The sequence below is a fragment of the Schistocerca cancellata genome, unplaced genomic scaffold (genome assembly GCF_023864275.1).
Source record: "Schistocerca cancellata isolate TAMUIC-IGC-003103 unplaced genomic scaffold, iqSchCanc2.1 HiC_scaffold_699, whole genome shotgun sequence".
Classification (NCBI taxonomy): domain Eukaryota; kingdom Metazoa; phylum Arthropoda; class Insecta; order Orthoptera; family Acrididae; genus Schistocerca; species Schistocerca cancellata.
Window position 1 is genome coordinate 22,501 of NW_026046710.1, and position 26,853 is coordinate 49,353.

At 54.4% G+C, this 26,853-nt stretch overlaps 28 non-coding genes across 28 annotated transcripts; all 28 read right to left on the minus strand.

Annotated features, from left to right (window-relative positions):
* Positions 1–78: 78 nt before the first annotated feature.
* Positions 79–197, minus strand: LOC126140175 (5S ribosomal RNA). Its single transcript, XR_007528799.1, has one exon. It is a non-coding gene; the product is annotated as a 5S ribosomal RNA (ribosomal RNA).
* Positions 198–1,049: 852 nt separating this feature from the next.
* On the minus strand, positions 1,050–1,168 carry LOC126140176 (5S ribosomal RNA). The gene has a single exon (XR_007528800.1). It is a non-coding gene; the product is annotated as a 5S ribosomal RNA (ribosomal RNA).
* An 852-nt stretch (positions 1,169–2,020) lies between these two features.
* Positions 2,021–2,139, minus strand: LOC126140177 (5S ribosomal RNA). The gene has a single exon (XR_007528801.1). It is a non-coding gene; the product is annotated as a 5S ribosomal RNA (ribosomal RNA).
* Positions 2,140–2,988: 849 nt separating this feature from the next.
* Positions 2,989–3,107, minus strand: LOC126140178 (5S ribosomal RNA). The gene has a single exon (XR_007528802.1). It is a non-coding gene; the product is annotated as a 5S ribosomal RNA (ribosomal RNA).
* An 849-nt stretch (positions 3,108–3,956) lies between these two features.
* On the minus strand, positions 3,957–4,075 carry LOC126140138 (5S ribosomal RNA). Its single transcript, XR_007528767.1, has one exon. It is a non-coding gene; the product is annotated as a 5S ribosomal RNA (ribosomal RNA).
* Positions 4,076–4,924: 849 nt separating this feature from the next.
* LOC126140139 (5S ribosomal RNA) lies at positions 4,925–5,043 on the minus strand. Its single transcript, XR_007528768.1, has one exon. It is a non-coding gene; the product is annotated as a 5S ribosomal RNA (ribosomal RNA).
* Positions 5,044–5,891: 848 nt separating this feature from the next.
* On the minus strand, positions 5,892–6,010 carry LOC126140141 (5S ribosomal RNA). Its single transcript, XR_007528769.1, has one exon. It is a non-coding gene; the product is annotated as a 5S ribosomal RNA (ribosomal RNA).
* An 849-nt stretch (positions 6,011–6,859) lies between these two features.
* Positions 6,860–6,978, minus strand: LOC126140142 (5S ribosomal RNA). The gene has a single exon (XR_007528770.1). It is a non-coding gene; the product is annotated as a 5S ribosomal RNA (ribosomal RNA).
* Positions 6,979–7,825: 847 nt separating this feature from the next.
* On the minus strand, positions 7,826–7,944 carry LOC126140179 (5S ribosomal RNA). Its single transcript, XR_007528803.1, has one exon. It is a non-coding gene; the product is annotated as a 5S ribosomal RNA (ribosomal RNA).
* Positions 7,945–8,793: 849 nt separating this feature from the next.
* Positions 8,794–8,912, minus strand: LOC126140144 (5S ribosomal RNA). Its single transcript, XR_007528772.1, has one exon. It is a non-coding gene; the product is annotated as a 5S ribosomal RNA (ribosomal RNA).
* Positions 8,913–9,761: 849 nt separating this feature from the next.
* On the minus strand, positions 9,762–9,880 carry LOC126140145 (5S ribosomal RNA). The gene has a single exon (XR_007528773.1). It is a non-coding gene; the product is annotated as a 5S ribosomal RNA (ribosomal RNA).
* Positions 9,881–10,727: 847 nt separating this feature from the next.
* LOC126140181 (5S ribosomal RNA) lies at positions 10,728–10,846 on the minus strand. Its single transcript, XR_007528805.1, has one exon. It is a non-coding gene; the product is annotated as a 5S ribosomal RNA (ribosomal RNA).
* An 852-nt stretch (positions 10,847–11,698) lies between these two features.
* Positions 11,699–11,817, minus strand: LOC126140137 (5S ribosomal RNA). The gene has a single exon (XR_007528766.1). It is a non-coding gene; the product is annotated as a 5S ribosomal RNA (ribosomal RNA).
* An 850-nt stretch (positions 11,818–12,667) lies between these two features.
* LOC126140146 (5S ribosomal RNA) lies at positions 12,668–12,786 on the minus strand. The gene has a single exon (XR_007528774.1). It is a non-coding gene; the product is annotated as a 5S ribosomal RNA (ribosomal RNA).
* An 847-nt stretch (positions 12,787–13,633) lies between these two features.
* Positions 13,634–13,752, minus strand: LOC126140182 (5S ribosomal RNA). Its single transcript, XR_007528806.1, has one exon. It is a non-coding gene; the product is annotated as a 5S ribosomal RNA (ribosomal RNA).
* An 847-nt stretch (positions 13,753–14,599) lies between these two features.
* On the minus strand, positions 14,600–14,718 carry LOC126140136 (5S ribosomal RNA). The gene has a single exon (XR_007528765.1). It is a non-coding gene; the product is annotated as a 5S ribosomal RNA (ribosomal RNA).
* An 846-nt stretch (positions 14,719–15,564) lies between these two features.
* On the minus strand, positions 15,565–15,683 carry LOC126140183 (5S ribosomal RNA). Its single transcript, XR_007528807.1, has one exon. It is a non-coding gene; the product is annotated as a 5S ribosomal RNA (ribosomal RNA).
* An 847-nt stretch (positions 15,684–16,530) lies between these two features.
* Positions 16,531–16,649, minus strand: LOC126140185 (5S ribosomal RNA). Its single transcript, XR_007528808.1, has one exon. It is a non-coding gene; the product is annotated as a 5S ribosomal RNA (ribosomal RNA).
* Positions 16,650–17,504: 855 nt separating this feature from the next.
* LOC126140186 (5S ribosomal RNA) lies at positions 17,505–17,623 on the minus strand. Its single transcript, XR_007528809.1, has one exon. It is a non-coding gene; the product is annotated as a 5S ribosomal RNA (ribosomal RNA).
* Positions 17,624–18,472: 849 nt separating this feature from the next.
* LOC126140187 (5S ribosomal RNA) lies at positions 18,473–18,591 on the minus strand. Its single transcript, XR_007528810.1, has one exon. It is a non-coding gene; the product is annotated as a 5S ribosomal RNA (ribosomal RNA).
* An 849-nt stretch (positions 18,592–19,440) lies between these two features.
* Positions 19,441–19,559, minus strand: LOC126140188 (5S ribosomal RNA). Its single transcript, XR_007528811.1, has one exon. It is a non-coding gene; the product is annotated as a 5S ribosomal RNA (ribosomal RNA).
* An 851-nt stretch (positions 19,560–20,410) lies between these two features.
* LOC126140189 (5S ribosomal RNA) lies at positions 20,411–20,529 on the minus strand. Its single transcript, XR_007528812.1, has one exon. It is a non-coding gene; the product is annotated as a 5S ribosomal RNA (ribosomal RNA).
* Positions 20,530–21,378: 849 nt separating this feature from the next.
* On the minus strand, positions 21,379–21,497 carry LOC126140190 (5S ribosomal RNA). Its single transcript, XR_007528813.1, has one exon. It is a non-coding gene; the product is annotated as a 5S ribosomal RNA (ribosomal RNA).
* An 846-nt stretch (positions 21,498–22,343) lies between these two features.
* LOC126140191 (5S ribosomal RNA) lies at positions 22,344–22,462 on the minus strand. The gene has a single exon (XR_007528814.1). It is a non-coding gene; the product is annotated as a 5S ribosomal RNA (ribosomal RNA).
* An 848-nt stretch (positions 22,463–23,310) lies between these two features.
* On the minus strand, positions 23,311–23,429 carry LOC126140193 (5S ribosomal RNA). The gene has a single exon (XR_007528816.1). It is a non-coding gene; the product is annotated as a 5S ribosomal RNA (ribosomal RNA).
* Positions 23,430–24,276: 847 nt separating this feature from the next.
* Positions 24,277–24,395, minus strand: LOC126140194 (5S ribosomal RNA). The gene has a single exon (XR_007528817.1). It is a non-coding gene; the product is annotated as a 5S ribosomal RNA (ribosomal RNA).
* Positions 24,396–25,246: 851 nt separating this feature from the next.
* Positions 25,247–25,365, minus strand: LOC126140196 (5S ribosomal RNA). Its single transcript, XR_007528818.1, has one exon. It is a non-coding gene; the product is annotated as a 5S ribosomal RNA (ribosomal RNA).
* An 848-nt stretch (positions 25,366–26,213) lies between these two features.
* On the minus strand, positions 26,214–26,332 carry LOC126140197 (5S ribosomal RNA). The gene has a single exon (XR_007528819.1). It is a non-coding gene; the product is annotated as a 5S ribosomal RNA (ribosomal RNA).
* Positions 26,333–26,853: the final 521 nt, after the last annotated feature.

A 26,853-nucleotide genomic window follows, 5' to 3' on the forward strand; every position in this document is an offset into this window, starting at 1 on the left:
AAGCACCTTTGTCACAACAGAAAGGTAGTTTGAAAATTGGGCTGGCGACATAACAAAAAAAAAAAAAAACAGGAAGGGAGCCAACAGCACCCGGGTTTCCCAGGCGGTCACCCATCCAAGTACTAGCCGGGCCCGAAGATGCTTAACTTCGGAGATCGGACGAGAACCGGTGTATTCATCATGGTATGGCCGTTGGCGCTCATCTAATGTAGGAGCACGGCAGAATTCGAGTTCGGCTTTTCTCCCAACACACATAATGTTAGTTTTCGGCCGCAATTGACGAAAGCGCTTCCTTCCGGAACCGCCAGTTCTTCGAGAACGGCGCGGGGAGGGTCGCCCGGCGTCCCAGCAGAGTGACGGCCGAATTGGCGGGCGCACCGCCGCGTGTGTGAGACGCACTGCTGCTCGTTGCACCCCCTGTCATTCGCTGGGCGCGTGCAGCCTTCGACACTAGCGGAGGACGCATCTTGTCCCTGGTGTTCAGCGGAGGGCCTGTGCGGGGTGTGACAGTGTCGTGCTGGAGGGCGCCACTGGTAGCGATGTGGGCTTCCACGCCTCGCCTCGCCTCGCCTCGCCTCACACCAGGTGTCTGCGTAGTTTGCAGTGCATTCGCACCATTCCTATCCCTGTCCCTGTCCCCGTCCCGACTTGTCCCGACTTTGCTCGACTGCCGCTCGCTGCCGCTCGGGTCGTGGTCCATATGACAGCGCAAGCACGACAAACGTCTGCGGGAGGAGACGAGACGAGACGAGACGAGACGACTAAGGAATAAATTCGTGGTTACAAATCAAATTTGGAACTCTACACTCCTACACAACAATAGGCGGTGACGTATTTCAGAAATCACCTGCCGATTCGTACTGTTTTGTCGTTTTCAAAGTCTTCTTGGCAAACTTGGTTAGCACATTCTCCCTCAAACTGAGTTAATTACTGCATTTTCGTACCATTACAGTAGTTTAAAAGGCTTAAGGAAGCATCTTTGTCACAACAGAAAGGTAGTTTGAAAATTGGGCTGGCGACATAACAAAAAAAAAAAAAAACAGGAAGGGAGCCAACAGCACCCGGGTTTCCCAGGCGGTCACCCATCCAAGTACTAGCCGGGCCCGAAGATGCTTAACTTCGGAGATCGGACGAGAACCGGTGTATTCATCATGGTATGGCCGTTGGCGCTCATCTAATGTAGGAGCACGGCAGAATTCGAGTTCGGCTTTTCTCCCAACACACATAATGTTAGTTTTCGGCCGCAATTGACGAAAGCGCTTCCTTCCGGAACCGCCAGTTCTTCGAGAACGGCGCGGGGAGGGTCGCCCGGCGTCCCAGCAGAGTGACGGCCGAATTGGCGGGCGCACCGCCGCGTGTGTGAGACGCACTGCTGCTCGTTGCACCCCCTGTCATTCGCTGGGCGCGTGCAGCCTTCGACACTAGCGGAGGACGCATCTTGTCCCTGGTGTTCAGCGGAGGGCCTGTGCGGGGTGTGACAGTGTCGTGCTGGAGGGCGCCACTGGTAGCGATGTGGGCTTCCTCGCCTCGCCTCGCCTCGCCTCGCCTCACACCAGGTGTCTGCGTAGTTTGCAGTGCATTCGCACCATTCCTATCCCTGTCCCTGTCCCCGTCCCGACTTGTCCCGACTTTGCTCGACTGCCGCTCGCTGCCGCTCGGGTCGTGGTCCATATGACAGCGCAAGCACGACAAACGTCTGCGGGAGGAGACGAGACGAGACGAGACGAGACGACTAAGGAATAAATTCGTGGTTACAAATCAAATTTGGAACTCTACACTCCTACACAACAATAGGCGGTGACGTATTTCAGAAATCACCTGCCGATTCGTACTGTTTTGTCGTTTTCAAAGTCTTCTTGGCAAACTTGGTTAGCACATTCTCCCTCAAACTGAGTTAATTACTGCATTTTCGTACCATTACAGTAGTTTAAAAGGCTTAAGGAAGCATCTTTGTCACAACAGAAAGGTAGTTTGAAAATTGGGCTGGCGACATAACAAAAAAAAAAAAAAACAGGAAGGGAGCCAACAGCACCCGGGTTTCCCAGGCGGTCACCCATCCAAGTACTAGCCGGGCCCGAAGATGCTTAACTTCGGAGATCGGACGAGAACCGGTGTATTCATCATGGTATGGCCGTTGGCGCTCATCTAATGTAGGAGCACGGCAGAATTCGAGTTCGGCTTTTCTCCCAACACACATAATGTTAGTTTTCGGCCGCAATTGACGAAAGCGCTTCCTTCCGGAACCGCCAGTTCTTCGAGAACGGCGCGGGGAGGGTCGCCCGGCGTCCCAGCAGAGTGACGGCCGAATTGGCGGGCGCACCGCCGCGTGTGTGAGACGCACTGCTGCTCGTTGCACCCCCTGTCATTCGCTGGGCGCGTGCAGCCTTCGACACTAGCGGAGGACGCATCTTGTCCCTGGTGTTCAGCGGAGGGCCTGTGCGGGGTGTGACAGTGTCGTGCTGGAGGGCGCCACTGGTAGCGATGTGGGCTTCCTCGCCTCGCCTCGCCTCGCCTCACACCAGGTGTCTGCGTAGTTTGCAGTGCATTCGCACCATTCCTATCCCTGTCCCTGTCCCCGTCCCGACTTGTCCCGACTTTGCTCGACTGCCGCTCGCTGCCGCTCGGGTCGTGGTCCATATGACAGCGCAAGCACGACAAACGTCTGCGGGAGGAGACGAGACGAGACGAGACGAGACGACTAAGGAATAAATTCGTGGTTACAAATCAAATTGGGAACTCTACACTCCTACACAACAATAGGCGGTGACGTATTTCAGAAATCACCTGCCGATTCGTACTGTTTTGTCGTTTTCAAAGTCTTCTTGGCAAACTTGGTTAGCACATTCTCCCTCAAACTGAGTTAATTACTGCATTTTCGTACCATTACAGTAGTTTAAAAGGCTTATGGAAGCATCTTTGTCACAACAGAAAGGTAGTTTGAAAATTGGGCTGGCGACATAACAAAAAAAAAAAAAAAAACAGGAAGGGAGCCAACAGCACCCGGGTTTCCCAGGCGGTCACCCATCCAAGTACTAGCCGGGCCCGAAGATGCTTAACTTCGGAGATCGGACGAGAACCGGTGTATTCATCATGGTATGGCCGTTGGCGCTCATCTAATGTAGGAGCACGGCAGAATTCGAGTTCGGCTTTTCTCCCAACACACATAATGTTAGTTTTCGGCCGCAATTGACGAAAGCGCTTCCTTCCGGAACCGCCAGTTCTTCGAGAACGGCGCGGGGAGGGTCGCCCGGCGTCCCAGCAGAGTGACGGCCGAATTGGCGGGCGCACCGCCGCGTGTGTGAGACGCACTGCTGCTCGTTGCACCCTCTGTCATTCGCTGGGCGCGTGCAGCCTTCGACACTAGCGGAGGACGCATCTTGTCCCTGGTGTTCAGCGGAGGGCCTGTGCGGGGTGTGACAGTGTCGTGCTGGAGGGCGCCACTGGTAGCGATGTGGGCTTCCTCGCCTCGCCTCGCCTCGCCTCACACCAGGTGTCTGCGTAGTTTGCAGTGCATTCGCACCATTCCTATCCCTGTCCCTGTCCCCGTCCCGACTTGTCCCGACTTTGCTCGACTGCCGCTCGCTACCGCTCGGGTCGTGGTCCATATGACAGCGCAAGCACGACAAACGTCTGCGGGAGGAGACGAGACGAGACGAGACGAGACGACTAAGGAATAAATTCGTGGTTACAAATCAAATTTGGAACTCTACACTCCTACACAACAATAGGCGGTGACGTATTTCAGAAATCACCTGCCGATTCGTACTGTTTTGTCGTTTTCAAAGTCTTCTTGGCAAACTTGGTTAGCACATTCTCCCTCAAACTGAGTTAATTACTGCATTTTCGTACCATTACAGTAGTTTAAAAGGCTTAAGGAAGCATCTTTGTCACAACAGAAAGGTAGTTTGAAAATTGGGCTGGCGACATAACAAAAAAAAAAAAAAAAACAGGAAGGGAGCCAACAGCACCCGAGTTTCCCAGGCGGTCACCCATCCAAGTACTAGCCGGGCCCGAAGATGCTTAACTTCGGAGATCGGGCGAGAACCGGTGTATTCATCATGGTATGGCCGTTGGCGCTCATCTAATGTAGGAGCACGGCAGAATTCGAGTTCGGCTTTTCTCCCAACACACATAATGTTAGTTTTCGGCCGCAATTGACGAAAGCGCTTCCTTCCGGAACCGCCAGTTCTTCGAGAACGGCGCGGGGAGGGTCGCCCGGCGTCCCAGCAGAGTGACGGCCGAATTGGCGGGCGCACCGCCGCGTGTGTGAGACGCACTGCTGCTCGTTGCACCCCCTGTCATTCGCTGGGCGCGTGCAGCCTTCGACACTAGCGGAGGACGCATCTTGTCCCTGGTGTTCAGCGGAGGGCCTGTGCGGGGTGTGACAGTGTCGTGCTGGAGGGCGCCACTGGTAGCGATGTGGGCTTCCTCGCCTCGCCTCGCCTCGCCTCACACCAGGTGTCTGCGTAGTTTGCAGTGCATTCGCACCATTCCTATCCCTGTCCCTGTCCCCGTCCCGACTTGTCCCGACTTTGCTCGACTGCCGCTCGCTACCGCTCGGGTCGTGGTCCATATGACAGCGCAAGCACGACAAACGTCTGCGGGAGGAGACGAGACGAGACGAGACGAGACGACTAAGGAATAAATTCGTGGTTACAAATCAAATTTGGAACTCTACACTCCTACACAACAATAGGCGGTGACGTATTTCAGAAATCACCTGCCGATTCGTACTGTTTTGTCGTTTTCAAAGTCTTCTTGGCAAACTTGGTTAGCACATTCTCCCTCAAACTGAGTTAATTACTGCATTTTCGTACCATTACAGTAGTTTAAAAGGCTTAAGGAAGCATCTTTGTCACAACAGAAAGGTAGTTTGAAAATTGGGCTGGCGACATAACAAAAAAAAAAAAAAAAACAGGAAGGGAGCCAACAGCACCCGAGTTTCCCAGGCGGTCACCCATCCAAGTACTAGCCGGGCCCGAAGATGCTTAACTTCGGAGATCGGGCGAGAACCGGTGTATTCATCATGGTATGGCCGTTGGCGCTCATCTAATGTAGGAGCACGGCAGAATTCGAGTTCGGCTTTTCTCCCAACACACATAATGTTAGTTTTCGGCCGCAATTGACGAAAGCGCTTCCTTCCGGAACCGCCAGTTCTTCGAGAACGGCGCGGGGAGGGTCGCCCGGCGTCCCAGCAGAGTGACGGCCGAATTGGCGGGCGCACCGCCGCGTGTGTGAGACGCACTGCTGCTCGTTGCACCCCCTGTCATTCGCTGGGCGCGTGCAGCCTTCGACACTAGCGGAGGACGCATCTTGTCCCTGGTGTTCAGCGGAGGGCCTGTGCGGGGTGTGACAGTGTCGTGCTGGAGGGCGCCACTGGTAGCGATGTGGGCTTCCTCGCCTCGCCTCGCCTCGCCTCACACCAGGTGTCTGCGTAGTTTGCAGTGCATTCGCACCATTCCTATCCCTGTCCCTGTCCCCGTCCCGACTTGTCCCGACTTTGCTCGACTGCCGCTCGCTGCCGCTCGGGTCGTGGTCCATATGACAGCGCAAGCACGACAAACGTCTGCGGGAGGAGACGAGACGAGACGAGACGAGACGACTAAGGAATAAATTCGTGGTTACAAATCAAATTGGGAACTCTACACTCCTACACAACAATAGGCGGTGACGTATTTCAGAAATCACCTGCCGATTCGTACTGTTTTGTCGTTTTCAAAGTCTTCTTGGCAAACTTGGTTAGCACATTCTCCCTCAAACTGAGTTAATTACTGCATTTTCGTACCATTACAGTAGTTTAAAAGGCTTAAGGAAGCATCTTTGTCACAACAGAAAGGTAGTTTGAAAATTGGGCTGGCGACATAACAAAAAAAAAAAAAAAACAGGAAGGGAGCCAACAGCACCCGAGTTTCCCAGGCGGTCACCCATCCAAGTACTAGCCGGGCCCGAAGATGCTTAACTTCGGAGATCGGGCGAGAACCGGTGTATTCATCATGGTATGGCCGTTGGCGCTCATCTAATGTAGGAGCACGGCAGAATTCGAGTTCGGCTTTTCTCCCAACACACATAATGTTAGTTTTCGGCCGCAATTGACGAAAGCGCTTCCTTCCGGAACCGCCAGTTCTTCGAGAACGGCGCGGGGAGGGTCGCCCGGCGTCCCAGCAGAGTGACGGCCGAATTGGCGGGCGCACCGCCGCGTGTGTGAGACGCACTGCTGCTCGTTGCACCCTCTGTCATTCGCTGGGCGCGTGCAGCCTTCGACACTAGCGGAGGACGCATCTTGTCCCTGGTGTTCAGCGGAGGGCCTGTGCGGGGTGTGACAGTGTCGTGCTGGAGGGCGCCACTGGTAGCGATGTGGGCTTCCTCGCCTCGCCTCGCCTCGCCTCACACCAGGTGTCTGCGTAGTTTGCAGTGCATTCGCACCATTCCTATCCCTGTCCCTGTCCCCGTCCCGACTTGTCCCGACTTTGCTCGACTGCCGCTCGCTACCGCTCGGGTCGTGGTCCATATGACAGCGCAAGCACGACAAACGTCTGCGGGAGGAGACGAGACGAGACGAGACGAGACGACTAAGGAATAAATTCGTGGTTACAAATCAAATTTGGAACTCTACACTCCTACACAACAATAGGCGGTGACGTATTTCAGAAATCACCTGCCGATTCGTACTGTTTTGTCGTTTTCAAAGTCTTCTTGGCAAACTTGGTTAGCACATTCTCCCTCAAACTGAGTTAATTACTGCATTTTCGTACCATTACAGTAGTTTAAAAGGCTTAAGGAAGCATCTTTGTCACAACAGAAAGGTAGTTTGAAAATTGGGCTGGCGACATAACAAAAAAAAAAAAAAAAACAGGAAGGGAGCCAACAGCACCCGAGTTTCCCAGGCGGTCACCCATCCAAGTACTAGCCGGGCCCGAAGATGCTTAACTTCGGAGATCGGGCGAGAACCGGTGTATTCATCATGGTATGGCCGTTGGCGCTCATCTAATGTAGGAGCACGGCAGAATTCGAGTTCGGCTTTTCTCCCAACACACATAATGTTAGTTTTCGGCCGCAATTGACGAAAGCGCTTCCTTCCGGAACCGCCAGTTCTTCGAGAACGGCGCGGGGAGGGTCGCCCGGCGTCCCAGCAGAGTGACGGCCGAATTGGCGGGCGCACCGCCGCGTGTGTGAGACGCACTGCTGCTCGTTGCACCCTCTGTCATTCGCTGGGCGCGTGCAGCCTTCGACACTAGCGGAGGACGCATCTTGTCCCTGGTGTTCAGCGGAGGGCCTGTGCGGGGTGTGACAGTGTCGTGCTGGAGGGCGCCACTGGTAGCGATGTGGGCTTCCTCGCCTCGCCTCGCCTCGCCTCACACCAGGTGTCTGCGTAGTTTGCAGTGCATTCGCACCATTCCTATCCCTGTCCCTGTCCCCGTCCCGACTTGTCCCGACTTTGCTCGACTGCCGCTCGCTACCGCTCGGGTCGTGGTCCATATGACAGCGCAAGCACGACAAACGTCTGCGGGAGGAGACGAGACGAGACGAGACGAGACGACTAAGGAATAAATTCGTGGTTACAAATCAAATTTGGAACTCTACACTCCTACACAACAATAGGCGGTGACGTATTTCAGAAATCACCTGCCGATTCGTACTGTTTTGTCGTTTTCAAAGTCTTCTTGGCAAACTTGGTTAGCACATTCTCCCTCAAACTGAGTTAATTACTGCATTTTCGTACCATTACAGTAGTTTAAAAGGCTTAAGGAAGCATCTTTGTCACAACAGAAAGGTAGTTTGAAAATTGGGCTGGCGACATAACAAAAAAAAAAAGAAACAGAAAGGGAGCCAACAGCACCCGGGTTTCCCAGGCGGTCACCCATCCAAGTACTAGCCGGGCCCGAAGATGCTTAACTTCGGAGATCGGACGAGAACCGGTGTATTCATCATGGTATGGCCGTTGGCGCTCATCTAATGTAGGAGCACGGCAGAATTCGAGTTCGGCTTTTCTCCCAACACACATAATGTTAGTTTTCGGCCGCAATTGACGAAAGCGCTTCCTTCCGGAACCGCCAGTTCTTCGAGAACGGCGCGGGGAGGGTCGCCCGGCGTCCCAGCAGAGTGACGGCCGAATTGGCGGGCGCACCGCCGCGTGTGTGAGACGCACTGCTGCTCGTTGCACCCCCTGTCATTCGCTGGGCGCGTGCAGCCTTCGACACTAGCGGAGGACGCATCTTGTCCCTGGTGTTCAGCGGAGGGCCTGTGCGGGGTGTGACAGTGTCGTGCTGGAGGGCGCCACTGGTAGCGATGTGGGCTTCCTCGCCTCGCCTCGCCTCGCCTCACACCAGGTGTCTGCGTAGTTTGCAGTGCATTCGCACCATTCCTATCCCTGTCCCTGTCCCCGTCCCGACTTGTCCCGACTTTGCTCGACTGCCGCTCGCTGCCGCTCGGGTCGTGGTCCATATGACAGCGCAAGCACGACAAACGTCTGCGGGAGGAGACGAGACGAGACGAGACGAGACGACTAAGGAATAAATTCGTGGTTACAAATCAAATTGGGAACTCTACACTCCTACACAACAATAGGCGGTGACGTATTTCAGAAATCACCTGCCGATTCGTACTGTTTTGTCGTTTTCAAAGTCTTCTTGGCAAACTTGGTTAGCACATTCTCCCTCAAACTGAGTTAATTACTGCATTTTCGTACCATTACAGTAGTTTAAAAGGCTTAAGGAAGCATCTTTGTCACAACAGAAAGGTAGTTTGAAAATTGGGCTGGCGACATAACAAAAAAAAAAAAAAAAACAGGAAGGGAGCCAACAGCACCCGAGTTTCCCAGGCGGTCACCCATCCAAGTACTAGCCGGGCCCGAAGATGCTTAACTTCGGAGATCGGGCGAGAACCGGTGTATTCATCATGGTATGGCCGTTGGCGCTCATCTAATGTAGGAGCACGGCAGAATTCGAGTTCGGCTTTTCTCCCAACACACATAATGTTAGTTTTCGGCCGCAATTGACGAAAGCGCTTCCTTCCGGAACCGCCAGTTCTTCGAGAACGGCGCGGGGAGGGTCGCCCGGCGTCCCAGCAGAGTGACGGCCGAATTGGCGGGCGCACCGCCGCGTGTGTGAGACGCACTGCTGCTCGTTGCACCCTCTGTCATTCGCTGGGCGCGTGCAGCCTTCGACACTAGCGGAGGACGCATCTTGTCCCTGGTGTTCAGCGGAGGGCCTGTGCGGGGTGTGACAGTGTCGTGCTGGAGGGCGCCACTGGTAGCGATGTGGGCTTCCTCGCCTCGCCTCGCCTCGCCTCACACCAGGTGTCTGCGTAGTTTGCAGTGCATTCGCACCATTCCTATCCCTGTCCCTGTCCCCGTCCCGACTTGTCCCGACTTTGCTCGACTGCCGCTCGCTACCGCTCGGGTCGTGGTCCATATGACAGCGCAAGCACGACAAACGTCTGCGGGAGGAGACGAGACGAGACGAGACGAGACGACTAAGGAATAAATTCGTGGTTACAAATCAAATTTGGAACTCTACACTCCTACACAACAATAGGCGGTGACGTATTTCAGAAATCACCTGCCGATTCGTACTGTTTTGTCGTTTTCAAAGTCTTCTTGGCAAACTTGGTTAGCACATTCTCCCTCAAACTGAGTTAATTACTGCATTTTCGTACCATTACAGTAGTTTAAAAGGCTTAAGGAAGCATCTTTGTCACAACAGAAAGGTAGTTTGAAAATTGGGCTGGCGACATAACAAAAAAAAAAAAAAAAACAGGAAGGGAGCCAACAGCACCCGAGTTTCCCAGGCGGTCACCCATCCAAGTACTAGCCGGGCCCGAAGATGCTTAACTTCGGAGATCGGGCGAGAACCGGTGTATTCATCATGGTATGGCCGTTGGCGCTCATCTAATGTAGGAGCACGGCAGAATTCGAGTTCGGCTTTTCTCCCAACACACATAATGTTAGTTTTCGGCCGCAATTGACGAAAGCGCTTCCTTCCGGAACCGCCAGTTCTTCGAGAACGGCGCGGGGAGGGTCGCCCGGCGTCCCAGCAGAGTGACGGCCGAATTGGCGGGCGCACCGCCGCGTGTGTGAGACGCACTGCTGCTCGTTGCACCCTCTGTCATTCGCTGGGCGCGTGCAGCCTTCGACACTAGCGGAGGACGCATCTTGTCCCTGGTGTTCAGCGGAGGGCCTGTGCGGGGTGTGACAGTGTCGTGCTGGAGGGCGCCACTGGTAGCGATGTGGGCTTCCTCGCCTCGCCTCGCCTCGCCTCACACCAGGTGTCTGCGTAGTTTGCAGTGCATTCGCACCATTCCTATCCCTGTCCCTGTCCCCGTCCCGACTTGTCCCGACTTTGCTCGACTGCCGCTCGCTACCGCTCGGGTCGTGGTCCATATGACAGCGCAAGCACGACAAACGTCTGCGGGAGGAGACGAGACGAGACGAGACGAGACGACTAAGGAATAAATTCGTGGTTACAAATCAAATTTGGAACTCTACACTCCTACACAACAATAGGCGGTGACGTATTTCAGAAATCACCTGCCGATTCGTACTGTTTTGTCGTTTTCAAAGTCTTCTTGGCAAACTTGGTTAGCACATTCTCCCTCAAACTGAGTTAATTACTGCATTTTCGTACCATTACAGTAGTTTAAAAGGCTTAAGGAAGCATCTTTGTCACAACAGAAAGGTAGTTTGAAAATTGGGCTGGCGACATAACAAAAAAAAAAAGAAACAGAAAGGGAGCCAACAGCACCCGGGTTTCCCAGGCGGTCACCCATCCAAGTACTAGCCGGGCCCGAAGATGCTTAACTTCGGAGATCGGACGAGAACCGGTGTATTCATCATGGTATGGCCGTTGGCGCTCATCTAATGTAGGAGCACGGCAGAATTCGAGTTCGGCTTTTCTCCCAACACACATAATGTTAGTTTTCGGCCGCAATTGACGAAAGCGCTTCCTTCCGGAACCGCCAGTTCTTCGAGAACGGCGCGGGGAGGGTCGCCCGGCGTCCCAGCAGAGTGACGGCCGAATTGGCGGGCGCACCGCCGCGTGTGTGAGACGCACTGCTGCTCGTTGCACCCCCTGTCATTCGCTGGGCGCGTGCAGCCTTCGACACTAGCGGAGGACGCATCTTGTCCCTGGTGTTCAGCGGAGGGCCTGTGCGGGGTGTGACAGTGTCGTGCTGGAGGGCGCCACTGGTAGCGATGTGGGCTTCCTCGCCTCGCCTCGCCTCGCCTCGCCTCACACCAGGTGTCTGCGTAGTTTGCAGTGCATTCGCACCATTCCTATCCCTGTCCCTGTCCCCGTCCCGACTTGTCCCGACTTTGCTCGACTGCCGCTCGCTGCCGCTCGGGTCGTGGTCCATATGACAGCGCAAGCACGACAAACGTCTGCGGGAGGAGACGAGACGAGACGAGACGAGACGACTAAGGAATAAATTCGTGGTTACAAATCAAATTTGGAACTCTACACTCCTACACAACAATAGGCGGTGACGTATTTCAGAAATCACCTGCCGATTCGTACTGTTTTGTCGTTTTCAAAGTCTTCTTGGCAAACTTGGTTAGCACATTCTCCCTCAAACTGAGTTAATTACTGCATTTTCGTACCATTACAGTAGTTTAAAAGGCTTAAGGAAGCATCTTTGTCACAACAGAAAGGTAGTTTGAAAATTGGGCTGGCGACATAACAAAAAAAAAAAGAAACAGAAAGGGAGCCAACAGCACCCGGGTTTCCCAGGCGGTCACCCATCCAAGTACTAGCCGGGCCCGAAGATGCTTAACCTCGGAGATCGGACGAGAACCGGTGTATTCATCATGGTATGGCCGTTGGCGCTCATCTAATGTAGGAGCACGGCAGAATTCGAGTTCGGCTTTTCTCCCAACACACACAATGTTAGTTTTCGGCCGCAATTGACGAAAGCGCTTCCTTCCGGAACCGCCAGTTCTTCGAGAACGGCGCGGGGAGGGTCGCCCGGCGTCCCAGCAGAGTGACGGCCGAATTGGCGGGCGCACCGCCGCGTGTGTGAGACGCACTGCTGCTCGTTGCACCCCCTGTCATTCGCTGGGCGCGTGCAGCCTTCGACACTAGCGGAGGACGCATCTTGTCCCTGGTGTTCAGCGGAGGGCCTGTGCGGGGTGTGACAGTGTCGTGCTGGAGGGCGCCACTGGTAGCGATGTGGGCTTCCTCGCCTCGCCTCGCCTCGCCTCACACCAGGTGTCTGCGTAGTTTGCAGTGCATTCGCACCATTCCTATCCCTGTCCCTGTCCCCGTCCCGACTTGTCCCGACTTTGCTCGACTGCCGCTCGCTGCCGCTCGGGTCGTGGTCCATATGACAGCGCAAGCACGACAAACGTCTGCGGGAGGAGACGAGACGAGACGAGACGAGACGACTAAGGAATAAATTCGTGGTTACAAATCAAATTGGGAACTCTACACTCCTACACAACAATAGGCGGTGACGTATTTCAGAAATCACCTGCCGATTCGTACTGTTTTGTCGTTTTCAAAGTCTTCTTGGCAAACTTGGTTAGCACATTCTCCCTCAAACTGAGTTAATTACTGCATTTTCGTACCATTACAGTAGTTTAAAAGGCTTAAGGAAGCATCTTTGTCACAACAGAAAGGTAGTTTGAAAATTGGGCTGGCGACATAACAAAAAAAAAAAAAAAAAACAGGAAGGGAGCCAACAGCACCCGAGTTTCCCAGGCGGTCACCCATCCAAGTACTAGCCGGGCCCGAAGATGCTTAACTTCGGAGATCGGGCGAGAACCGGTGTATTCATCATGGTATGGCCGTTGGCGCTCATCTAATGTAGGAGCACGGCAGAATTCGAGTTCGGCTTTTCTCCCAACACACATAATGTTAGTTTTCGGCCGCAATTGACGAAAGCGCTTCCTTCCGGAACCGCCAGTTCTTCGAGAACGGCGCGGGGAGGGTCGCCCGGCGTCCCAGCAGAGTGACGGCCGAATTGGCGGGCGCACCGCCGCGTGTGTGAGACGCACTGCTGCTCGTTGCACCCTCTGTCATTCGCTGGGCGCGTGCAGCCTTCGACACTAGCGGAGGACGCATCTTGTCCCTGGTGTTCAGCGGAGGGCCTGTGCGGGGTGTGACAGTGTCGTGCTGGAGGGCGCCACTGGTAGCGATGTGGGCTTCCTCGCCTCGCCTCGCCTCGCCTCACACCAGGTGTCTGCGTAGTTTGCAGTGCATTCGCACCATTCCTATCCCTGTCCCTGTCCCCGTCCCGACTTGTCCCGACTTTGCTCGACTGCCGCTCGCTACCGCTCGGGTCGTGGTCCATATGACAGCGCAAGCACGACAAACGTCTGCGGGAGGAGACGAGACGAGACGAGACGAGACGACTAAGGAATAAATTCGTGGTTACAAATCAAATTTGGAACTCTACACTCCTACACAACAATAGGCGGTGACGTATTTCAGAAATCACCTGCCGATTCGTACTGTTTTGTCGTTTTCAAAGTCTTCTTGGCAAACTTGGTTAGCACATTCTCCCTCAAACTGAGTTAATTACTGCATTTTCGTACCATTACAGTAGTTTAAAAGGCTTAAGGAAGCATCTTTGTCACAACAGAAAGGTAGTTTGAAAATTGGGCTGGCGACATAACAAAAAAAAAAAGAAACAGAAAGGGAGCCAACAGCACCCGGGTTTCCCAGGCGGTCACCCATCCAAGTACTAGCCGGGCCCGAAGATGCTTAACTTCGGAGATCGGACGAGAACCGGTGTATTCATCATGGTATGGCCGTTGGCGCTCATCTAATGTAGGAGCACGGCAGAATTCGAGTTCGGCTTTTCTCCCAACACACATAATGTTAGTTTTCGGCCGCAATTGACGAAAGCGCTTCCTTCCGGAACCGCCAGTTCTTCGAGAACGGCGCGGGGAGGGTCGCCCGGCGTCCCAGCAGAGTGACGGCCGAATTGGCGGGCGCACCGCCGCGTGTGTGAGACGCACTGCTGCTCGTTGCACCCTCTGTCATTCGCTGGGCGCGTGCAGCCTTCGACACTAGCGGAGGACGCATCTTGTCCCTGGTGTTCAGCGGAGGGCCTGTGCGGGGTGTGACAGTGTCGTGCTGGAGGGCGCCACTGGTAGCGATGTGGGCTTCCTCGCCTCGCCTCGCCTCGCCTCACACCAGGTGTCTGCGTAGTTTGCAGTGCATTCGCACCATTCCTATCCCTGTCCCTGTCCCCGTCCCGACTTGTCCCGACTTTGCTCGACTGCCGCTCGCTACCGCTCGGGTCGTGGTCCATATGACAGCGCAAGCACGACAAACGTCTGCGGGAGGAGACGAGACGAGACGAGACGAGACGACTAAGGAATAAATTCGTGGTTACAAATCAAATTTGGAACTCTACACTCCTACACAACAATAGGCGGTGACGTATTTCAGAAATCACCTGCCGATTCGTACTGTTTTGTCGTTTTCAAAGTCTTCTTGGCAAACTTGGTTAGCACATTCTCCCTCAAACTGAGTTAATTACTGCATTTTCGTACCATTACAGTAGTTTAAAAGGCTTAAGGAAGCATCTTTGTCACAACAGAAAGGTAGTTTGAAAATTGGGCTGGCGACATAACAAAAAAAAAAAGAAACAGAAAGGGAGCCAACAGCACCCGGGTTTCCCAGGCGGTCACCCATCGAAGTACTAGCCGGGCCCGAAGATGCTTAACTTCGGAGATCGGACGAGAACCGGTGTATTCATCATGGTATGGCCGTTGGCGCTCATCTAATGTAGGAGCACGGCAGAATTCGAGTTCGGCTTTTCTCCCAACACACATAATGTTAGTTTTCGGCCGCAATTGACGAAAGCGCTTCCTTCCGGAACCGCCAGTTCTTCGAGAACGGCGCGGGGAGGGTCGCCCGGCGTCCCAGCAGAGTGACGGCCGAATTGGCGGGCGCACCGCCGCGTGTGTGAGACGCACTGCTGCTCGTTGCACCCCCTGTCATTCGCTGGGCGCGTGCAGCCTTCGACACTAGCGGAGGACGCATCTTGTCCCTGGTGTTCAGCGGAGGGCCTGTGCGGGGTGACAGTGTCGTGCTGGAGGGCGCCACTGGTAGCGATGTGGGCTTCCTCGCCTCGCCTCGCCTCGCCTCACACCAGGTGTCTGCGTAGTTTGCAGTGCATTCGCACCATTCCTATCCCTGTCCCTGTCCCCGTCCCGACTTGTCCCGACTTTGCTCGACTGCCGCTCGCTGCCGCTCGGGTCGTGGTCCATATGACAGCGCAAGCACGACAAACGTCTGCGGGAGGAGACGAGACGAGACGAGACGAGACGACTAAGGAATAAATTCGTGGTTACAAATCAAATTTGGAACTCTACACTCCTACACAACAATAGGCGGTGACGTATTTCAGAAATCACCTGCCGATTCGTACTGTTTTGTCGTTTTCAAAGTCTTCTTGGCAAACTTGGTTAGCACATTCTCCCTCAAACTGAGTTAATTACTGCATTTTCGTACCATTACAGTAGTTTAAAAGGCTTAAGGAAGCATCTTTGTCACAACAGAAAGGTAGTTTGAAAATTGGGCTGGCGACATAACAAAAAAAAAAAAAAAACAGGAAGGGAGCCAACAGCACCCGGGTTTCCCAGGCGGTCACCCATCCAAGTACTAGCCGGGCCCGAAGATGCTTAACTTCGGAGATCGGACGAGAACCGGTGTATTCATCATGGTATGGCCGTTGGCGCTCATCTAATGTAGGAGCACGGCAGAATTCGAGTTCGGCTTTTCTCCCAACACACATAATGTTAGTTTTCGGCCGCAATTGACGAAAGCGCTTCCTTCCGGAACCGCCAGTTCTTCGAGAACGGCGCGGGGAGGGTCGCCCGGCGTCCCAGCAGAGTGACGGCCGAATTGGCGGGCGCACCGCCGCGTGTGTGAGACGCACTGCTGCTCGTTGCACCCCCTGTCATTCGCTGGGCGCGTGCAGCCTTCGACACTAGCGGAGGACGCATCTTGTCCCTGGTGTTCAGCGGAGGGCCTGTGCGGGGTGACAGTGTCGTGCTGGAGGGCGCCACTGGTAGCGATGTGGGCTTCCTCGCCTCGCCTCGCCTCGCCTCACACCAGGTGTCTGCGTAGTTTGCAGTGCATTCGCACCATTCCTATCCCTGTCCCTGTCCCCGTCCCGACTTGTCCCGACTTTGCTCGACTGCCGCTCGCTGCCGCTCGGGTCGTGGTCCATATGACAGCGCAAGCACGACAAACGTCTGCGGGAGGAGACGAGACGAGACGAGACGAGACGACTAAGGAATAAATTCGTGGTTACAAATCAAATTTGGAACTCTACACTCCTACACAACAATAGGCGGTGACGTATTTCAGAAATCACCTGCCGATTCGTACTGTTTTGTCGTTTTCAAAGTCTTCTTGGCAAACTTGGTTAGCACATTCTCCCTCAAACTGAGTTAATTACTGCATTTTCGTACCATTACAGTAGTTTAAAAGGCTTAAGGAAGCATCTTTGTCACAACAGAAAGGTAGTTTGAAAATTGGGCTGGCGACATAACAAAAAAAAAAAAAAAAACAGGAAGGGAGCCAACAGCACCCGGGTTTCCCAGGCGGTCACCCATCCAAGTACTAGCCGGGCCCGAAGATGCTTAACTTCGGAGATCGGACGAGAACCGGTGTATTCATCATGGTATGGCCGTTGGCGCTCATCTAATGTAGGAGCACGGCAGAATTCGAGTTCGGCTTTTCTCCCAACACACATAATGTTAGTTTTCGGCCGCAATTGACGAAAGCGCTTCCTTCCGGAACCGCCAGTTCTTCGAGAACGGCGCGGGGAGGGTCGCCCGGCGTCCCAGCAGAGTGACGGCCGAATTGGCGGGCGCACCGCCGCGTGTGTGAGACGCACTGCTGCTCGTTGCACCCCCTGTCATTCGCTGGGCGCGTGCAGCCTTCGACACTAGCGGAGGACGCATCTTGTCCCTGGTGTTCAGCGGAGGGCCTGTGCGGGGTGTGACAGTGTCGTGCTGGAGGGCGCCACTGGTAGCGATGTGGGCTTCCTCGCCTCGCCTCGCCTCGCCTCGCCTGACACCAGGTGTCTGCGTAGTTTGCAGTGCATTCGCACCATTCCTATCCCTGTCCCTGTCCCCGTCCCGACTTGTCCCGACTTTGCTCGACTGCCGCTCGCTGCCGCTCGGGTCGTGGTCCATATGACAGCGCAAGCACGACAAACGTCTGCGGGAGGAGACGAGACGAGACGAGACGAGACGACTAAGGAATAAATTCGTGGTTACAAATCAAATTTGGAACTCTACACTCCTACACAACAATAGGCGGTGACGTATTTCAGAAATCACCTGCCGATTCGTACTGTTTTGTCGTTTTCAAAGTCTTCTTGGCAAACTTGGTTAGCACATTCTCCCTCAAACTGAGTTAATTACTGCATTTTCGTACCATTACAGTAGTTTAAAAGGCTTAAGGAAGCATCTTTGTCACAACAGAAAGGTAGTTTGAAAATTGGGCTGGCGACATAACAAAAAAAAAAAAAAAAAACAGGAAGGGAGCCAACAGCACCCGGGTTTCCCAGGCGGTCACCCATCCAAGTACTAGCCGGGCCCGAAGATGCTTAACTTCGGAGATCGGACGAGAACCGGTGTATTCATCATGGTATGGCCGTTGGCGCTCATCTAATGTAGGAGCACGGCAGAATTCGAGTTCGGCTTTTCTCCCAACACACATAATGTTAGTTTTCGGCCGCAATTGACGAAAGCGCTTCCTTCCGGAACCGCCAGTTCTTCGAGAACGGCGCGGGGAGCGTCGCCCGGCGTCCCAGCAGAGTGACGGCCGAATTGGCGGGCGCACCGCCGCGTGTGTGAGACGCACTGCTGCTCGTTGCACCCCCTGTCATTCGCTGGGCGCGTGCAGCCTTCGACACTAGCGGAGGACGCATCTTGTCCCTGGTGTTCAGCGGAGGGCCTGTGCGGGGTGTGACAGTGTCGTGCTGGAGGGCGCCACTGGTAGCGATGTGGGCTTCCTCGCCTCGCCTCGCCTCGCCTCACACCAGGTGTCTGCGTAGTTTGCAGTGCATTCGCACCATTCCTATCCCTGTCCCTGTCCCCGTCCCGACTTGTCCCGACTTTGCTCGACTGCCGCTCGCTGCCGCTCGGGTCGTGGTCCATATGACAGCGCAAGCACGACAAACGTCTGCGGGAGGAGACGAGACGAGACGAGACGAGACGACTAAGGAATAAATTCGTGGTTACAAATCAAATTTGGAACTCTACACTCCTACACAACAATAGGCGGTGACGTATTTCAGAAATCACCTGCCGATTCGTACTGTTTTGTCGTTTTCAAAGTCTTCTTGGCAAACTTGGTTAGCACATTCTCCCTCAAACTGAGTTAATTACTGCATTTTCGTACCATTACAGTAGTTTAAAAGGCTTAAGGAAGCATCTTTGTCACAACAGAAAGGTAGTTTGAAAATTGGGCTGGCGACATAACAAAAAAAAAAAAAAAAACAGGAAGGGAGCCAACAGCACCCGGGTTTCCCAGGCGGTCACCCATCCAAGTACTAGCCGGGCCCGAAGATGCTTAACTTCGGAGATCGGACGAGAACCGGTGTATTCATCATGGTATGGCCGTTGGCGCTCATCTAATGTAGGAGCACGGCAGAATTCGAGTTCGGCTTTTCTCCCAACACACATAATGTTAGTTTTCGGCCGCAATTGACGAAAGCGCTTCCTTCCGGAACCGCCAGTTCTTCGAGAACGGCGCGGGGAGGGTCGCCCGGCGTCCCAGCAGAGTGACGGCCGAATTGGCGGGCGCACCGCCGCGTGTGTGAGACGCACTGCTGCTCGTTGCACCCCCTGTCATTCGCTGGGCGCGTGCAGCCTTCGACACTAGCGGAGGACGCATCTTGTCCCTGGTGTTCAGCGGAGGGCCTGTGCGGGGTGTGACAGTGTCGTGCTGGAGGGCGCCACTGGTAGCGATGTGGGCTTCCTCGCCTCGCCTCGCCTCGCCTCACACCAGGTGTCTGCGTAGTTTGCAGTGCATTCGCACCATTCCTATCCCTGTCCCTGTCCCCGTCCCGACTTGTCCCGACTTTGCTCGACTGCCGCTCGCTGCCGCTCGGGTCGTGGTCCATATGACAGCGCAAGCACGACAAACGTCTGCGGGAGGAGACGAGACGAGACGAGACGAGACGACTAAGGAATAAATTCGTGGTTACAAATCAAATTTGGAACTCTACACTCCTACACAACAATAGGCGGTGACGTATTTCAGAAATCACCTGCCGATTCGTACTGTTTTGTCGTTTTCAAAGTCTTCTTGGCAAACTTGGTTAGCACATTCTCCCTCAAACTGAGTTAATTACTGCATTTTCGTACCATTACAGTAGTTTAAAAGGCTTAAGGAAGCATCTTTGTCACAACAGAAAGGTAGTTTGAAAATTGGGCTGGCGACATAACAAAAAAAAAAAAAAAAACAGGAAGGGAGCCAACAGCACCCGGGTTTCCCAGGCGGTCACCCATCCAAGTACTAGCCGGGCCCGAAGATGCTTAACTTCGGAGATCGGACGAGAACCGGTGTATTCATCATGGTATGGCCGTTGGCGCTCATCTAATGTAGGAGCACGGCAGAATTCGAGTTCGGCTTTTCTCCCAACACACATAATGTTAGTTTTCGGCCGCAATTGACGAAAGCGCTTCCTTCCGGAACCGCCAGTTCTTCGAGAACGGCGCGGGGAGGGTCGCCCGGCGTCCCAGCAGAGTGACGGCCGAATTGGCGGGCGCACCGCCGCGTGTGTGAGACGCACTGCTGCTCGTTGCACCCCCTGTCATTCGCTGGGCGCGTGCAGCCTTCGACACTAGCGGAGGACGCATCTTGTCCCTGGTGTTCAGCGGAGGGCCTGTGCGGGGTGTGACAGTGTCGTGCTGGAGGGCGCCACTGGTAGCGATGTGGGCTTCCTCGCCTCGCCTCGCCTCGCCTCACACCAGGTGTCTGCGTAGTTTGCAGTGCATTCGCACCATTCCTATCCCTGTCCCTGTCCCCGTCCCGACTTGTCCCGACTTTGCTCGACTGCCGCTCGCTGCCGCTCGGGTCGTGGTCCATATGACAGCGCAAGCACGACAAACGTCTGCGGGAGGAGACGAGACGAGACGAGACGAGACGACTAAGGAATAAATTCGTGGTTACAAATCAAATTTGGAACTCTACACTCCTACACAACAATAGGCGGTGACGTATTTCAGAAATCACCTGCCGATTCGTACTGTTTTGTCGTTTTCAAAGTCTTCTTGGCAAACTTGGTTAGCACATTCTCCCTCAAACTGAGTTAATTACTGCATTTTCGTACCATTACAGTAGTTTAAAAGGCTTAAGGAAGCATCTTTGTCACAACAGAAAGGTAGTTTGAAAATTGGGCTGGCGACATAACAAAAAAAAAAAAAAAAAAACAGGAAGGGAGCCAACAGCACCCGGGTTTCCCAGGCGGTCACCCATCCAAGTACTAGCCGGGCCCGAAGATGCTTAACTTCGGAGATCGGACGAGAACCGGTGTATTCATCATGGTATGGCCGTTGGCGCTCATCTAATGTAGGAGCACGGCAGAATTCGAGTTCGGCTTTTCTCCCAACACACATAATGTTAGTTTTCGGCCGCAATTGACGAAAGCGCTTCCTTCCGGAACCGCCAGTTCTTCGAGAACGGCGCGGGGAGGGTCGCCCGGCGTCCCAGCAGAGTGACGGCCGAATTGGCGGGCGCACCGCCGCGTGTGTGAGACGCACTGCTGCTCGTTGCACCCCCTGTCATTCGCTGGGCGCGTGCAGCCTTCGACACTAGCGGAGGACGCATCTTGTCCCTGGTGTTCAGCGGAGGGCCTGTGCGGGGTGTGACAGTGTCGTGCTGGAGGGCGCCACTGGTAGCGATGTGGGCTTCCTCGCCTCGCCTCGCCTCGCCTCACACCAGGTGTCTGCGTAGTTTGCAGTGCATTCGCACCATTCCTATCCCTGTCCCTGTCCCCGTCCCGACTTGTCCCGACTTTGCTCGACTGCCGCTCGCTGCCGCTCGGGTCGTGGTCCATATGACAGCGCAAGCACGACAAACGTCTGCGGGAGGAGACGAGACGAGACGAGACGAGACGACTAAGGAATAAATTCGTGGTTACAAATCAAATTTGGAACTCTACACTCCTACACAACAATAGGCGGTGACGTATTTCAGAAATCACCTGCCGATTCGTACTGTTTTGTCGTTTTCAAAGTCTTCTTGGCAAACTTGGTTAGCACATTCTCCCTCAAACTGAGTTAATTACTGCATTTTCGTACCATTACAGTAGTTTAAAAGGCTTAAGGAAGCATCTTTGTCACAACAGAAAGGTAGTTTGAAAATTGGGCTGGCGACATAACAAAAAAAAAAAAAAAAACAGGAAGGGAGCCAACAGCACCCGGGTTTCCCAGGCGGTCACCCATCCAAGTACTAGCCGGGCCCGAAGATGCTTAACTTCGGAGATCGGACGAGAACCGGTGTATTCATCATGGTATGGCCGTTGGCGCTCATCTAATGTAGGAGCACGGCAGAATTCGAGTTCGGCTTTTCTCCCAACACACATAATGTTAGTTTTCGGCCGCAATTGACGAAAGCGCTTCCTTCCGGAACCGCCAGTTCTTCGAGAACGGCGCGGGGAGGGTCGCCCGGCGTCCCAGCAGAGTGACGGCCGAATTGGCGGGCGCACCGCCGCGTGTGTGAGACGCACTGCTGCTCGTTGCACCCCCTGTCATTCGCTGGGCGCGTGCAGCCTTCGACACTAGCGGAGGACGCATCTTGTCCCTGGTGTTCAGCGGAGGGCCTGTGCGGGGTGTGACAGTGTCGTGCTGGAGGGCGCCACTGGTAGCGATGTGGGCTTCCTCGCCTCGCCTCGCCTCGCCTCACACCAGGTGTCTGCGTAGTTTGCAGTGCATTCGCACCATTCCTATCCCTGTCCCTGTCCCCGTCCCGACTTGTCCCGACTTTGCTCGACTGCCGCTCGCTGCCGCTCGGGTCGTGGTCCATATGACAGCGCAAGCACGACAAACGTCTGCGGGAGGAGACGAGACGAGACGAGACGAGACGACTAAGGAATAAATTCGTGGTTACAAATCAAATTTGGAACTCTACACTCCTACACAACAATAGGCGGTGACGTATTTCAGAAATCACCTGCCGATTCGTACTGTTTTGTCGTTTTCAAAGTCTTCTTGGCAAACTTGGTTAGCACATTCTCCCTCAAACTGAGTTAATTACTGCATTTTCGTACCATTACAGTAGTTTAAAAGGCTTAAGGAAGCATCTTTGTCACAACAGAAAGGTAGTTTGAAAATTGGGCTGGCGACATAACAAAAAAAAAAAAAACAGGAAGGGAGCCAACAGCACCCGGGTTTCCCAGGCGGTCACCCATCCAAGTACTAGCCGGGCCCGAAGATGCTTAACTTCGGAGATCGGACGAGAACCGGTGTATTCATCATGGTATGGCCGTTGGCGCTCATCTAATGTAGGAGCACGGCAGAATTCGAGTTCGGCTTTTCTCCCAACACACATAATGTTAGTTTTCGGCCGCAATTGACGAAAGCGCTTCCTTCCGGAACCGCCAGTTCTTCGAGAACGGCGCGGGGAGGGTCGCCCGGCGTCCCAGCAGAGTGACGGCCGAATTGGCGGGCGCACCGCCGCGTGTGTGAGACGCACTGCTGCTCGTTGCACCCCCTGTCATTCGCTGGGCGCGTGCAGCCTTCGACACTAGCGGAGGACGCATCTTGTCCCTGGTGTTCAGCGGAGGGCCTGTGCGGGGTGTGACAGTGTCGTGCTGGAGGGCGCCACTGGTAGCGATGTGGGCTTCCTCGCCTCGCCTCGCCTCGCCTCACACCAGGTGTCTGCGTAGTTTGCAGTGCATTCGCACCATTCCTATCCCTGTCCCTGTCCCCGTCCCGACTTGTCCCGACTTTGCTCGACTGCCGCTCGCTGCCGCTCGGGTCGTGGTCCATATGACAGCGCAAGCACGACAAACGTCTGCGGGAGGAGACGAGACGAGACGAGACGAGACGACTAAGGAATAAATTCGTGGTTACAAATCAAATTTGGAACTCTACACTCCTACACAACAATAGGCGGTGACGTATTTCAGAAATCACCTGCCGATTCGTACTGTTTTGTCGTTTTCAAAGTCTTCTTGGCAAACTTGGTTAGCACATTCTCCCTCAAACTGAGTTAATTACTGCATTTTCGTACCATTACAGTAGTTTAAAAGGCTTAAGGAAGCATCTTTGTCACAACAGAAAGGTAGTTTGAAAATTGGGCTGGCGACATAACAAAAAAAAAAAAAAAACAGGAAGGGAGCCAACAGCACCCGGGTTTCCCAGGCGGTCACCCATCCAAGTACTAGCCGGGCCCGAAGATGCTTAACTTCGGAGATCGGACGAGAACCGGTGTATTCATCATGGTATGGCCGTTGGCGCTCATCTAATGTAGGAGCACGGCAGAATTCGAGTTCGGCTTTTCTCCCAACACACATAATGTTAGTTTTCGGCCGCAATTGACGAAAGCGCTTCCTTCCGGAACCGCCAGTTCTTCGAGAACGGCGCGGGGAGGGTCGCCCGGCGTCCCAGCAGAGTGACGGCCGAATTGGCGGGCGCACCGCCGCGTGTGTGAGACGCACTGCTGCTCGTTGCACCCCCTGTCATTCGCTGGGCGCGTGCAGCCTTCGACACTAGCGGAGGACGCATCTTGTCCCTGGTGTTCAGCGGAGGGCCTGTGCGGGGTGTGACAGTGTCGTGCTGGAGGGCGCCACTGGTAGCGATGTGGGCTTCCTCGCCTCGCCTCGCCTCGCCTCACACCAGGTGTCTGCGTAGTTTGCAGTGCATTCGCACCATTCCTATCCCTGTCCCTGTCCCCGTCCCGACTTGTCCCGACTTTGCTCGACTGCCGCTCGCTGCCGCTCGGGTCGTGGTCCATATGACAGCGCAAGCACGACAAACGTCTGCGGGAGGAGACGAGACGAGACGAGACGAGACGACTAAGGAATAAATTCGTGGTTACAAATCAAATTTGGAACTCTACACTCCTACACAACAATAGGCGGTGACGTATTTCAGAAATCACCTGCCGATTCGTACTGTTTTGTCGTTTTCAAAGTCTTCTTGGCAAACTTGGTTAGCACATTCTCCCTCAAACTGAGTTAATTACTGCATTTTCGTACCATTACAGTAGTTTAAAAGGCTTAAGGAAGCATCTTTGTCACAACAGAAAGGTAGTTTGAAAATTGGGCTGGCGACATAACAAAAAAAAAAAAAAACAGGAAGGGAGCCAACAGCACCCGGGTTTCCCAGGCGGTCACCCATCCAAGTACTAGCCGGGCCCGAAGATGCTTAACTTCGGAGATCGGACGAGAACCGGTGTATTCATCATGGTATGGCCGTTGGCGCTCATCTAATGTAGGAGCACGGCAGAATTCGAGTTCGGCTTTTCTCCCAACACACATAATGTTAGTTTTCGGCCGCAATTGACGAAAGCGCTTCCTTCCGGAACCGCCAGTTCTTCGAGAACGGCGCGGGGAGGGTCGCCCGGCGTCCCAGCAGAGTGACGGCCGAATTGGCGGGCGCACCGCCGCGTGTGTGAGACGCACTGCTGCTCGTTGCACCCCCTGTCATTCGCTGGGCGCGTGCAGCCTTCGACACTAGCGGAGGACGCATCTTGTCCCTGGTGTTCAGCGGAGGGCCTGTGCGGGGTGTGACAGTGTCGTGCTGGAGGGCGCCACTGGTAGCGATGTGGGCTTCCTCGCCTCGCCTCGCCTCGCCTCGCCTCACACCAGGTGTCTGCGTAGTTTGCAGTGCATTCGCACCATTCCTATCCCTGTCCCTGTCCCCGTCCCGACTTGTCCCGACTTTGCTCGACTGCCGCTCGCTGCCGCTCGGGTCGTGGTCCATATGACAGCGCAAGCACGACAAACGTCTGCGGGAGGAGACGAGACGAGACGAGACGAGACGACTAAGGAATAAATTCGTGGTTACAAATCAAATTTGGAACTCTACACTCCTACACAACAATAGGCGGTGACGTATTTCAGAAATCACCTGCCGATTCGTACTGTTTTGTCGTTTTCAAAGTCTTCTTGGCAAACTTGGTTAGCACATTCTCCCTCAAACTGAGTTAATTACTGCATTTTCGTACCATTACAGTAGTTTAAAAGGCTTAAGGAAGCATCTTTGTCACAACAGAAAGGTAGTTTGAAAATTGGGCTGGCGACATAACAAAAAAAAAAAAAACAGGAAGGGAGCCAACAGCACCCGGGTTTCCCAGGCGGTCACCCATCCAAGTACTAGCCGGGCCCGAAGATGCTTAACTTCGGAGATCGGACGAGAACCGGTGTATTCATCATGGTATGGCCGTTGGCGCTCATCTAATGTAGGAGCACGGCAGAATTCGAGTTCGGCTTTTCTCCCAACACACATAATGTTAGTTTTCGGCCGCAATTGACGAAAGCGCTTCCTTCCGGAACCGCCAGTTCTTCGAGAACGGCGCGGGGAGGGTCGCCCGGCGTCCCAGCAGAGTGACGGCCGAATTGGCGGGCGCACCGCCGCGTGTGTGAGACGCACTGCTGCTCGTTGCACCCCCTGTCATTCGCTGGGCGCGTGCAGCCTTCGACACTAGCGGAGGACGCATCTTGTCCCTGGTGTTCAGCGGAGGGCCTGTGCGGGGTGTGACAGTGTCGTGCTGGAGGGCGCCACTGGTAGCGATGTGGGCTTCCTCGCCTCGCCTCGCCTCGCCTCACACCAGGTGTCTGCGTAGTTTGCAGTGCATTCGCACCATTCCTATCCCTGTCCCTGTCCCCGTCCCGACTTGTCCCGACTTTGCTCGACTGCCGCTCGCTGCCGCTCGGGTCGTGGTCCATATGACAGCGCAAGCACGACAAACGTCTGCGGGAGGAGACGAGACGAGACGAGACGAGACGACTAAGGAATAAATTCGTGGTTACAAATCAAATTTGGAACTCTACACTCCTACACAACAATAGGCGGTGACGTATTTCAGAAATCACCTGCCGATTCGTACTGTTTTGTCGTTTTCAAAGTCTTCTTGGCAAACTTGGTTAGCACATTCTCCCTCAAACTGAGTTAATTACTGCATTTTCGTACCATTACAGTAGTTTAAAAGGCTTAAGGAAGCATCTTTGTCACAACAGAAAGGTAGTTTGAAAATTGGGCTGGCGACATAACAAAAAAAAAAAAAAAACAGGAAGGGAGCCAACAGCACCCGGGTTTCCCAGGCGGTCACCCATCCAAGTACTAGCCGGGCCCGAAGATGCTTAACTTCGGAGATCGGACGAGAACCGGTGTATTCATCATGGTATGGCCGTTGGCGCTCATCTAATGTAGGAGCACGGCAGAATTCGAGTTCGGCTTTTCTCCCAACACACATAATGTTAGTTTTCGGCCGCAATTGACGAAAGCGCTTCCTTCCGGAACCGCCAGTTCTTCGAGAACGGCGCGGGGAGGGTCGCCCGGCGTCCCAGCAGAGTGACGGCCGAATTGGCGGGCGCACCGCCGCGTGTGTGAGACGCACTGCTGCTCGTTGCACCCCCTGTCATTCGCTGGGCGCGTGCAGCCTTCGACACTAGCGGAGGACGCATCTTGTCCCTGGTGTTCAGCGGAGGGCCTGTGCGGGGTGTGACAGTGTCGTGCTGGAGGGCGCCACTGGTAGCGATGTGGGCTTCCTCGCCTCGCCTCGCCTCGCCTCGCCTCACACCAGGTGTCTGCGTAGTTTGCAGTGCATTCGCACCATTCCTATCCCTGTCCCTGTCCCCGTCCCGACTTGTCCCGACTTTGCTCGACTGCCGCTCGCTGCCGCTCGGGTCGTGGTCCATATGACAGCGCAAGCACGA